The sequence below is a fragment of the Pristiophorus japonicus genome, chromosome 8, assembly GCF_044704955.1.
Source record: "Pristiophorus japonicus isolate sPriJap1 chromosome 8, sPriJap1.hap1, whole genome shotgun sequence".
Lineage (NCBI taxonomy): Eukaryota > Metazoa > Chordata > Chondrichthyes > Pristiophoridae > Pristiophorus > Pristiophorus japonicus.
Genome location: NC_091984.1, coordinates 27,695,602 through 27,706,861, shown reverse-complemented (window position 1 = coordinate 27,706,861; position 11,260 = coordinate 27,695,602).

Sequence of the window (11,260 nt, the reverse complement as noted above, 5' to 3'; positions counted from 1 at the left end):
AGGCCTCAGCCTCCTGTGTGAGTATTGTGGACAATTCTGGGCCCCACACTTCAGGAAAGATGTGATGCCTTAGAAAAGGTACAGAGGAGGTTTATCGGGAAGTTACCAGGGATAAGGGACATCACTTATGAGGAGAGGTTGGAAAAGTTAGAATGTTCTCCTCGGAACAGAAAAGGTTAAGAGGTGACCTAGTAGAGATATTCAAGATGATGAGAGGTTTTGATAAAGTAGAGAGAGAAAAACGATTCCCTCTGGCTAGTGGACTAATAATCAGACGCCATAGATTTAAAATCATTGGCAAAAGATCTAGAGGGGAGATGAGGAGAAATGTTTTCACTCAGAGTTGTCAGGATCTGGAACGCTCTCCCTGAAAAGGTGGTGGAAGCTGAATCTATAAATTATTTTAAAAGGGAGCTGGACAGGTAATTGCAGCTGAGGAACTTACAGGGTTATGGACAAAAAGCCATGGGTGGGACTAAGCATGACTGCTATTTCAAAAAGACAGGCACAATGGGCCAAATGGCCTCTTTCTGTTCTGTAAGTTTCTATGACTTCTATGATTCAATGTTACAATCAGACATATAAATTGTTCAGCCAATGACTTGGAGTTATGCATCATTACTCCAAGTCAAACTGCTGCCAGATCTATTCACACACTAGGAGCTGTGGCAGAGTGGTCCAGGCTGACAGAAGCAGTTTCCACTGGCTGGAGGGTCAGTAACCAGAGGACACAGATTTAAGATAATTGGAAAAAGAACTGGGGTGGGGGGGGGAGGGGGAGGCGGTGGGAGGGGGGGAATGAGTGTAATATAGCTTCCCCCTAGTGGACTACTGTGGTAATGCAACTACTGATGTAAATGCAATAAAAGGATCATGCAACAAGTGACAGTTGGAGCCATCTTGTATAGTGTGTTTGTTAGTGATGTCATAAGAATATGTCACATTGGTGAACGAGGATAGGATTTTTGGATTCCCTAGCTGAAATCTTTGTTGGTGGATAATCCAGACAACCGACAGTGAGACTTTGAGAGGTTCTTTGTTTTACAGAACAGCTAAAAATCCAAGGTAAATCACAAGCATACTTGGCTGAACTGAAGAACATAAGAAATAGGAGCAGGAGTAGGCCATTTGGCCCCTCGAGCCTGCTCCGCCATTCAATAAGATCATGGCTGATCTGATCTTGGGCTCAGCTCCACTTTTCTGCCCGCTCCCCAGAATCCAGAGGGCCATGCCTATGGGAATAATAGGGCACTTGGGTGAGTTCCATCACAACAGAGTGACTTTCAGAGCATATGTGGAGCAGCTAGAAATGTTTTTCACCGCGAATGGTATCGTCAAAGTCCCCGATGAGGAAAACCAAAACCGGGTGGTTTTAGAAAGAAAACGGGCTATTTTCTTGACTGAAGCAGGCCCCGAGGTGTATGAAACCCTGAAAAATATGCTTGCTCCCGTCAAGCCGAAGAGAACAACAGTGATGAAGATGCTCAGCACTACAGTCCTGAACCTCTGGAAATTGCTGAAAGTTATCGTTTTGAAAAACAAAATCAATCAACTGACGAGGGCATCAGTGAGTACATTGTAGCGTAAAAAAAGCTATCCATTCACTGTCATTTCAAAACTTTCAGGACCGAGCATTGCGTGTCCGCTTTAGGGATGAAAACTGAAACAATCAGAAGAAAGTTATTGACAACACTTAACTTGACTTTTGATTTAGCTTTTCATACAGCTATGTCGATGGATATGGCTGACCAATACTCCTGAGAATTTCACACCATTTCCAGTCATCAGACAACCGAGGTGAATCCCCTACAGGTTAAAAGTAAAAGGCAGTTGGGCCCCAAGGCCTCAGCAACTGACCAAGGTAACAGTGCTGTCCATATGTGAAGGCAGAGTGTTTCTTCTGCAAGAAAATAGGGCATCTGAATAGTGCCGACTGAAGAGTAAACCGATGTTCAATGCTAGATGTAGAAATCACCAGAGACTACATAGCATTGAAGAGAAGCAACAGGATGAGGAAGTTCTGGAGATACATGTCATCAAGAGCACAAGGGTATCTAACAACGATTCACGATGTATCGTCATCCAAGTAGATGTTACAGGAACCAGGATACCCATGGAAATCGACACTGGTGCATCCGTGAGCATAGTACTGGAATCTCTATCTCGACAAGTTGCGTGATTTTCCACTGGAGAACTCGAAGATAGAGCTGTGAGGCTACTCAGAAGAGCAAATTCCTGTTGTAGGACGTATCACCATACCGGTGAAATACAAGGATCAGTTTCAGAGCTTGCCTCTCATAGTAGTGGCAGGAAACAAGCTTGCATTATAGGTAGAAATTGGTTGGGATTACTGAAGCTGGATTGGAATGAGATTTTTCGTGTGCAAACAAAATTTACATCCAAAGATGATGTCATCAAGCAGTATCCGAAGATGTTCTGTGAAACAGACAGTCCAATCCAAGACTTCAAGGCAAGTGTCAGAGTGCAGAAGGAAGCAAGACCTGTTTACTGCAAGCCACGCCTCATACAATACGCACTCAAGCAGAAAGTTGAGCAAGAACTCAAAAGACTAGAGTCTGAGAACATTAGCTCTAAGGTAAAAGAAGTGTTCTATTTTTCATACATTGATGAACAGCCAGTCACAGTTGAAGACATTGGTAGAGCAACCAAACATGAACCAGTTATGTCAAAGGAGTATAATTACATAGCAAATGGCTGAGCAAACCAGGTATCAGAGAAAGATATTCATCCATACTTCGTTCGTAGGAATGAATGATCAGTGAATAAAGATTGTATCATGTGGGGTGCAAGTGTAGTTATCCCAAATAAGTTCAGGTCCAAATTGTTAGGAAATCTGGGAATGTGCTTGACCCAAGAGTTTTGCATGCAGTTACTTATGGTGGCCAGGTTTAGATAAAGATATAGAGTTCATCATTAATCAATGTACAACATGTCAATCGGTAAGTAAGAAACCATCATCAGTACCAGTACCGCCATGGAAATGGCCTCCCAGTGTGTGGCAAAAGTCACATGTAGATTTTGCTGAGCTAGAAGGACAGCAATTGTTTATTGTGATTGATAGTCTTTCGAAGAGGTGTTTCCGATGCGGAAAATAGCAAAAGTAAAACACTAGACAATTTGCGAAGATTCTTTTCTTCATATGGCCTCCCAGAAGAAATTGTGTTTGATAATGGGCGCAATTTTGTTCAGAAGAATTTGCACATTTCATGAGCAGAAATGGTATGAAACATACCACCCTGCTTCAAATGGTGCAGCAGAGTGCATAGCACAAATTGTAAAAGTGCTTTCATCCAAATCCAAGGAAATAGCAGTTGTCGTTGGATCACAAACTAGAAAATTTTCTGATTACTTATCGAAATATACCTCATACAACTACTGGTAGAACGCCAGCAGAGTTGTTTCTCAAGCGACAGCCATGGACCAGGTTCTCGTTGTTAAAGCCAAATGTGGCAGTCAGTAGAAGAGAAACAATTAAGACAGAAAGAGAATCATAATAGAGGTAGAGTAAGAGAAGTGTGAAATTGAATCAGAAGATTAGAGTGAAGATATGTGGCCATCGCACATACTTGGTCAAGATATTTGATCGTGGAAAGGTTAGGTTTGTTCACATTGATCATATTTTACCTACAGACGTGGAAGGAGTTGAAAGTTGGAATGATTCGATTGTTTCTGATGAGTCAGATAGTCTTGTTACAAGTAGAGTACCAGTAGCAAACCCTACATCAGATGTACTAAAAACAAGTCCAAGAGAATGATAGAATTTAAGTCTGAGTCCGAGTCAAGCAGACAAACAGTCTGAAGTTGTGGAGAATTCAAATATAGATCAAGGGCTGCCCTTGGAGAAAAACTCTCCTCAGGATCAGCCTAGAATGAGGCTAAGTTCGACACCAAGTTTGGAAAGTTCTGTTCGAGAGCGAAGGTATCCTCTTTGAAACAGAAAACCAGGTTAAGTTTGATTTGTAAATATGGAAAAATAAGTCCATGGGCTAGAACCTCCACTTTTGTGCTTATCGCCCAAAAATGGGCATTATTTCCGGCGTGGGCGCTAAAAAAGGGTTTTCTGATCGCCGACTTCTCACCCATTCTCAAAACACCTAGTTTCCATTTTTGAAAATGGGCGTTACCGTGAGCGATATCAAATGGGCAGTAGCGTTAAATCTCTCTGACCTTCTGCCGTAAAATGTGGCCATCCTTAGCAACGGCATGGCAACGCTCGATTCCCGCGATTCAGGAAGTCAAGGGTCATCATGACATGCGCAGAAGAGAAGAGGAGACAGAGAGAGAGGGAGCTTAGAGGCACTGAAAGTGTGTGTGGCTTTGGTGTGTGCTTGTCTGGCTGTTGTGAGAGGAACGAAGGAGATTCACCAGCAGCAAAAAGCCTACTAAGCACCAAGAACATAGTTGGCACCAAGCTTTTGTCCAACAAATAAGATATAACATGGAAGGGATGGAAGAGGCTCTAGAGCTGGTAGCCAGGAACACTGGTGGCAGAGGGCTCCCAGTGGTCCCGGAGCGCTGCACTGCACCCCAAGGTGACGCAGCCCCATTGCCAACCACACATGAGAGCCAGCAGCAACATCTTGCTTCTGGCTCGGAGCACGTTCCCACCTCTCTCGTATCCGTCCAAGCAGTGCTTCGGCCGTCATCCCCCGCTCCCTCCCTCCCCAATGAAGCATCACCTGAGGACCTCCTCAGCCAGGCGGCTTGGAGTCATGAGGGGAAGGGGAAGGGGTAGAGGTGGGAAGGAGAAGTGTAGTGGGGGGGGTGGGGGTGGGGGAGGAGAGTTGGTTTGTACAGAAATACTGATGATTTCAGACTAATGTTCGGTTTAAATGTTTTTTATTTAACAAAACCTTGTAGCACATTGGCTCAGATAGCTGCACCATTACATGCTGGTGATTCCTTAACATCAAAGGGGATAATCACACTTAACTTCAATCAATTTAAACTTTAACTGTCACCAAGGTGATGCCCACCATTGATGTATCACCTGCACACCCAGCAGTGTGTCAGTCTTGTAAATAACACCAACATTCTTTCAGGCAAAGCGATCATTGATGAGCTCCTGACGTAAGGCTCTTGCAGCTATCATGCCACCATGGGCCCTTTCATGCGGTCTACAGGGGGGCGGGGGCATGGCTTCAGCCTCAGCCTGATTATCTGGGCCGATGTCAGCGTCCGTCGCCTCGTCCTCCTCTTCCTCTCTCTGGTGAGGTGGACTGTCAGACCCATCAGGCAATTCTTGTCCCCTCCTGATAACCAAGTTGTGTAGCATGGAGCACACTACTATGAATTGAGCTACCTGCTCAGGATGGTATTGGAGATCGCCTCCTGAGTGGTCCAGGCATCTATAGCGCTGCTTCAGCATTCCAATGGTTTTCTCCACGATATTGCAAGTTCCTCTGTGGCTCTCGTATCGCCTCTTGGCTTTGGTGTGGGTGTCACGCAGGGGGCGAGGCCACATCCTTTGTCCCCAAGCATCCAGCATTGACCTTGTGGCTCATTGTTAAACAAGTCAGATTCAGTGCTCTCACACAGGATGTGAGCATCATGGATGCTGCCTGGAAACTAAGCATTCACTGCCAGTATAACTTGCTGGTGGTCGACAATCAGTTGGACATTCAGGGAGTGGAATCCCTTGCGGTTCCTGAAGACCTCAGCAGCCTGAAAACATAGAATCATAGAAACATAGAAAATAGGTGCAGGAGTAGACCATTCGGCCCTTCGAGCCTGCACCACCATTCAATAAGATCATGGCTGATCATTCACCTCAGTACCCCTTTCCTGCTTTCTCTCCATACCCCTTGACCCCTTTAGCCGTAAGGGCGATATTCAACTCCCTCTTGAATATATCTAACGAACTGGCATCAACAACTCTCTGCGGAAGAGAATTCCACAGATTAACAATTCTCTGGGTGAAGATGTTTCTCCTCATCTCGGTCCTTAATGGCTTACCCCTTATCCTTAGACTGTGACCCCTGGTTCTGGACTCCCCCAACATCGGGAACATTCTTCCTATAGCTAACTTGTCCAGTCCCATCAGAATTTTATATGTTTCTATGAGACCCCCCTCATTCTTCTAAACTCCGTGAATACAGGCCCAGTCGATCCAGTCTCTCCTCATATGTCAGTCCTGCCATCCCGGGAATCAGTCTGGTGAACCTTTGCTGCACTCCCTCAATAGCAAGAATGTCCTTCCTCAGATTAGGAGACCAAAACTGAACACAATATTCCAGGTGAGGCCTCACCAAGGCCCTGTACAGCTGCAGCAAGACCTCCCTGCACCTATACTCAAATCCCCTAGCTATGAAAGCCAACATACCATTTGCCTTCTTCACTGCCTGCTGCATCTGCATGCCAACCTTGAATGACTGATGTACCATGACACCCAGGTCTCGTTGCACATCCCCTTTTCCTAATTTTCCACCAGTCAGATAATATTCTGCCTTAATGTTTTTGCCACCAAAGTGGAAAACCTCACATTTATCCACATTATACTGCATCTGCCATGCATTTGCCCACTCACCTAACCTGTCCAAGTCATCCTGCAACCTCTGAGCATCCTCCTCACAGCTCACACCGCCACCCAGCTTAGTGTCATCTGCAAACTTGGAGATATTACTCTCAATTCCTTCATCTAAATCATTGATGTGTATTGTAAATAGCTGGGGTCCCAGCACTGAGCCCTGCGGCACTCCACTAGTCACTGCCTGCTATTCTGAAAAGGATCTGTTTATCCCGACTCTTTGCTTCCTGTCTGCCAACCAGTTCTCTATCCACGCCAATACATTACCCCCAATACCATGTGCTTTAATTTTGCACACTAATCACTAGTGTGGGACCATGTCAAAAGCCTTTTGAAAGTCCAAATACACCACATCCACTGGTTCTCTCTTGTCCACTCTCCTAGTTACATCCTCAAAAAATTCTAGAAGATTTGTCAAGCATGATTTCCCTTTCATGCTGACTTGGACCGATCCTGTCACTGTTTTCCAAATGCACTGCGATTTCATCTTTAATAATTAATTCCAACATTTTCCCCACTACTGATGTCAGGCTAACCAGTCTATAAGTCCCCATTTTCTCTCTCCCTCCTTTTTAAAAAAGTGGTATTACATTAGCTACCCTCCAGTCCATAGAACTAATCCAGATTCAACAGACTGTTGGAAAATGATCACCAATGCATCCACTATTTCTAGGGCCACTTCCTTAACTATTCTGGGATGCAGACTATCAGGCCCTGGGGATTTATTGCCCTACAATCCCATCAATTTCCCTATCACAATTTCCTGACTAATAAGGATTCCATTCAGTTCCTCCTTCTCACTAGACCCTCGGTCCCCTAGTATTTCTGGAATGTCATTTGTGTCTTCCTTCATGAAGACAGAACCAAAGTATTTGTTCAATTGGTCTGCCATTTCTTTGTGCCCCATTATAAATTCACATGATTCTGACTGCAAGGGACCTACGTTTGTCTTCGCTAATCTTTTTCTCTTCATATATCTATTGAAGCTTTTGCAGTCAGTTTTTATGTTCCCAGCAAGCTTCCTCTCATACTCTATTTTCCCCCTTCATAATTAAACCCTTTGTCCTCCTCTGCTGAATTCTAAATTTCTCCCAGTCCTCAGGTTTGCTGCTTTTTCTGGCCAATTTATATGCCTCTTCCTTGGATTTAACACTATCACTAATTTCCCTTGTTAGCCATGGTTGAGCCATCTTCCCCGTTTTATTTTTACTCCAGACAGGAATGTACAATTGTTGAATTTCATCCATGTGATCTTTAAATATTTGCCATTGCCTATCCACCGTCAACCCTTTAAGTATCATTTGCCAGTCTATTCTAGCCAATTCACGTCTCATACTATCAAAGTTACCTTTCCGTAAGTTCAGGACCCTAGTCTCTGAATTAACTGTGTCACTCTCCATCTTAATAAAGAATTCTACCATATTATGGTCACTTTTCCCCAAGGGGCCTCGCACAACAAGATTGTTAATTAGTCCTTTCTCGTTACACATCACCCAGTCTAGAATGGCCAGCCCTCTAGTTGGTTCCTTGACATATTGGTCTAGAAAACCATCTCTAATACACTCCAGGAAATCCTCTTCCACTGTATTGCTACCAGTTTGGTTAGCCCAATCTATATGTAGATTAAAGTCGCTCATGATAACTGCTGTACCTTTATTGCACGCATCCCTAATTTCTTGTTTGATGCAGTCCCCAACCTCACTACTACTGTTTGGTGGTCTGTATACAACTCCCACTAGCGTTTTCTGCCCTTTGGTATTCCGCAGCTCAACCCATACAGATTCCATATCATCCAAGCTAATGTCCTTCCTTACTATTGCGTTAATTTCCTCTTTAACCAGCAATGCTACCCCACCTCCTTTTCCTTTCTGTCTATCCTTCCTGAATGTTGAATACCCCTGGATGTTGAGTTCCCAGCCTTGATCACCCTGGAGCCATATCTCCGTAATCTCAATTACATTATATCCGTTAACAGCTATTTTCTATGTTTCTATGTTTTCATACCTGCCAAACTGCAGAAACTCAGAAAAGCCACCAAACAGCTTTGAAAAACCTGGCACAGCACCAAAAATCTGGTAAGCAAAAAAAAAACACACAACTGAGTAGCAGTCCACAATGCCTTTGCCGCAGCATGTTGCTTTGAATGTAAATCTCACTAACGAAAATCTCACACCTAGAAACTGTCCAATGTTAACAGCTTTGGATCTGTGTATGTTCTCTTGTTTCTGGTTCATTCAAGTTCAGGGCTTCCACTCTTTTACTTTCATTCTGATACTATGGAACGTTTTTAATAATATAGATTATTCAACATGCATGGTTACAATGTTTGTTCAAAGATATGGATTTATTAGTTTCAACGCAGCTGTTATAAACTAACCAACCATAAAGTCACGGTCAACACTGAGGTAATATTTCATTGTGTTTACTTTCATAAGGTAATGGGATATTAACATTGAATCAACATTGGGGAAGGAAAATAGAGTGAGAGATTCATTACATATCTCTTGCTATCAAACATACTCCACATATGCTAGATTTATAATGCTTCAATAAACATCTGGGAGAAGATCCTTTAAAATTATATTGTTTATGGGTTATGTTTCAGTTATAGTTCTCTGTACTTGATGGTCCCTGGCAATTCCATCTTCACTATCTCCAATACTTTGCAGTGTAGATTAGTGAGATTGAGGGGCTGAAATTCTATTGCTAACACCAACTGATAACGCCGGTGTTAGGCGTTGACTGGGCGGCAGCGGCTTTGTGCCAGCGGTAGGCGGCGTTGGTGCCTGGTGTGAAATCTGGTTCTGGTTTTTTAAGAATATAAAGAATTGCCGCCCCGCCGACTACTGCCATGGAAATCATGATGGCAGTTCGGATGCAATACCTCGTTGGTGCCAATCTTGCCAAATTCACTTTTGTCGTCTCACATACCAGCTGGTGGCCAACACGCTACAAAAGGTTGGGGTTCACAAGGCGGGGTAAGGATTCTGGGGCGGCATTGAAACGGAGTTGCAGCCGGTGCAGAGGTGGCGCGGTCAGTGCAGCGTTTGGTCCTCGCACAGTACGTAAGTGTTGGCGTGCTGTGTCTGCTCATTACTCAGTTTGATTACTAGGATTTCCCAAACATTGGTGGGCTTCAGGTCGTTGACATTTGCAACTCGTATCTTGTTGTTACCTCTGCAACTCAATAGGGGCAGTGATGGCACACCATGTCGTCATGCGATGAAGATTTCAAAGGCACCGGCTACAGAGATGGCTTATGACGAATGTGTGTCCACGCCAGAGGAGTGGCCCCAGACATCGGGGCAGGAGGCCGTACACACGCAGGGTTTACCGTGCGCATCATTCTTACCTTGATATGTCCAAGGTACATAGGCAGTCCCTCGAAATCGAGGAAGACTTGCTCCCACTCTAAAAGTGAGTTCTTAGGTGACTGCGGCGTACGAAAGCATGGGCCTTACACTAAACATCCATAAGACAAAGTTCCTCCACCAACCTGACCCCACCACACAGCACTGCCCCCCAAGTCATCAAGATCCACAGCGCAGCCCTGGACAACGTGGACCACTTTCCATACCTCGGGAGCCTATTGTCAGCAACATCGACGACAAGGTTCAACACCACCTCCAGTGCGCCTTCGGCCGCCTGAGGAAGAGAGTGTTCGAAGATCAGGCCCTCAAATCTGGCACCGAGCTCAGGGCTGTAGTGATACCCGCCCTCCTGTATGGCTCAGAGACGTGGACCATATACAGTAGACATCTCAAATCGCTGGAGAAATACCACCAACGATGTCTCCGCAAGATCCTGCAAATGCCCTGGGAGGACATATGCACCAACGTTAGCGTCCTCAATCAGGCCAACATCCCTAACATAACATTGAAGCACTGACCACACTCGACCGAGGATGGTTCCGGTTTGGCAGAGAGGTGGTGACTGAACCTGACACTGCTGCAGCTGCTGAGACTCATCACGCATCGATTCCAGTGAATGATGCTAGACGAGCTGAATGGCCACCCTATACACCTTAGCATCTGCTGAACACATCGTGCCCCACCCTGCAAGCCTCTCTGTATATAACTCTCTGCACAATAATGTCAAAAATCAAAACATTATTTATTTAACAGAAAAATCATAGTGTGCTGTAAAATAACACATGTTCCATAATCCACAGCGAATAATCAAACCCAAAAGACCCCTTCAAAAATTCCCAGTGACATCCAAATGAAATTATTTGCATGAGCTCAGATTTAAACAAAGTTTACCAAGGCCAGCATCTGTGGCCTCCATTCCCAGTTGTTTAATGGGTTTTGCTGAGTGCTTTCCCACCCCTTCCCTTCTCCTCTCTCCCACGCCTACTGCTCCTCCTCAATGGGGTCTCAGGGCCTGTAGCAAGGTTGGTAGTCAGTTTCGCACTTTGAGCCACTGCCACACATGATGGCCTAGCAGGATGTCCCCGACCAGCTTGGGCCCTGCTGCAAGGCCTGGCTGTGGACTGCATCACCTCAGCATGGGCGGCAGCACTCTGTGGCGGATGGGTTGCAGAGAGCAGCACGTGCAAAGGCAGAATGATGTTGTCCTGAGAGAGAACATCAGGTTCCAACAGGCCTGACACACTGCTACTTCCCGGGGCAGAGCCGCAGCCTCTGAAGCAATCTGGGTGAGCACAGATTGCTGCCTTGCTTCGGCAATGTTAGGTCCCCGTTGAACTAATGG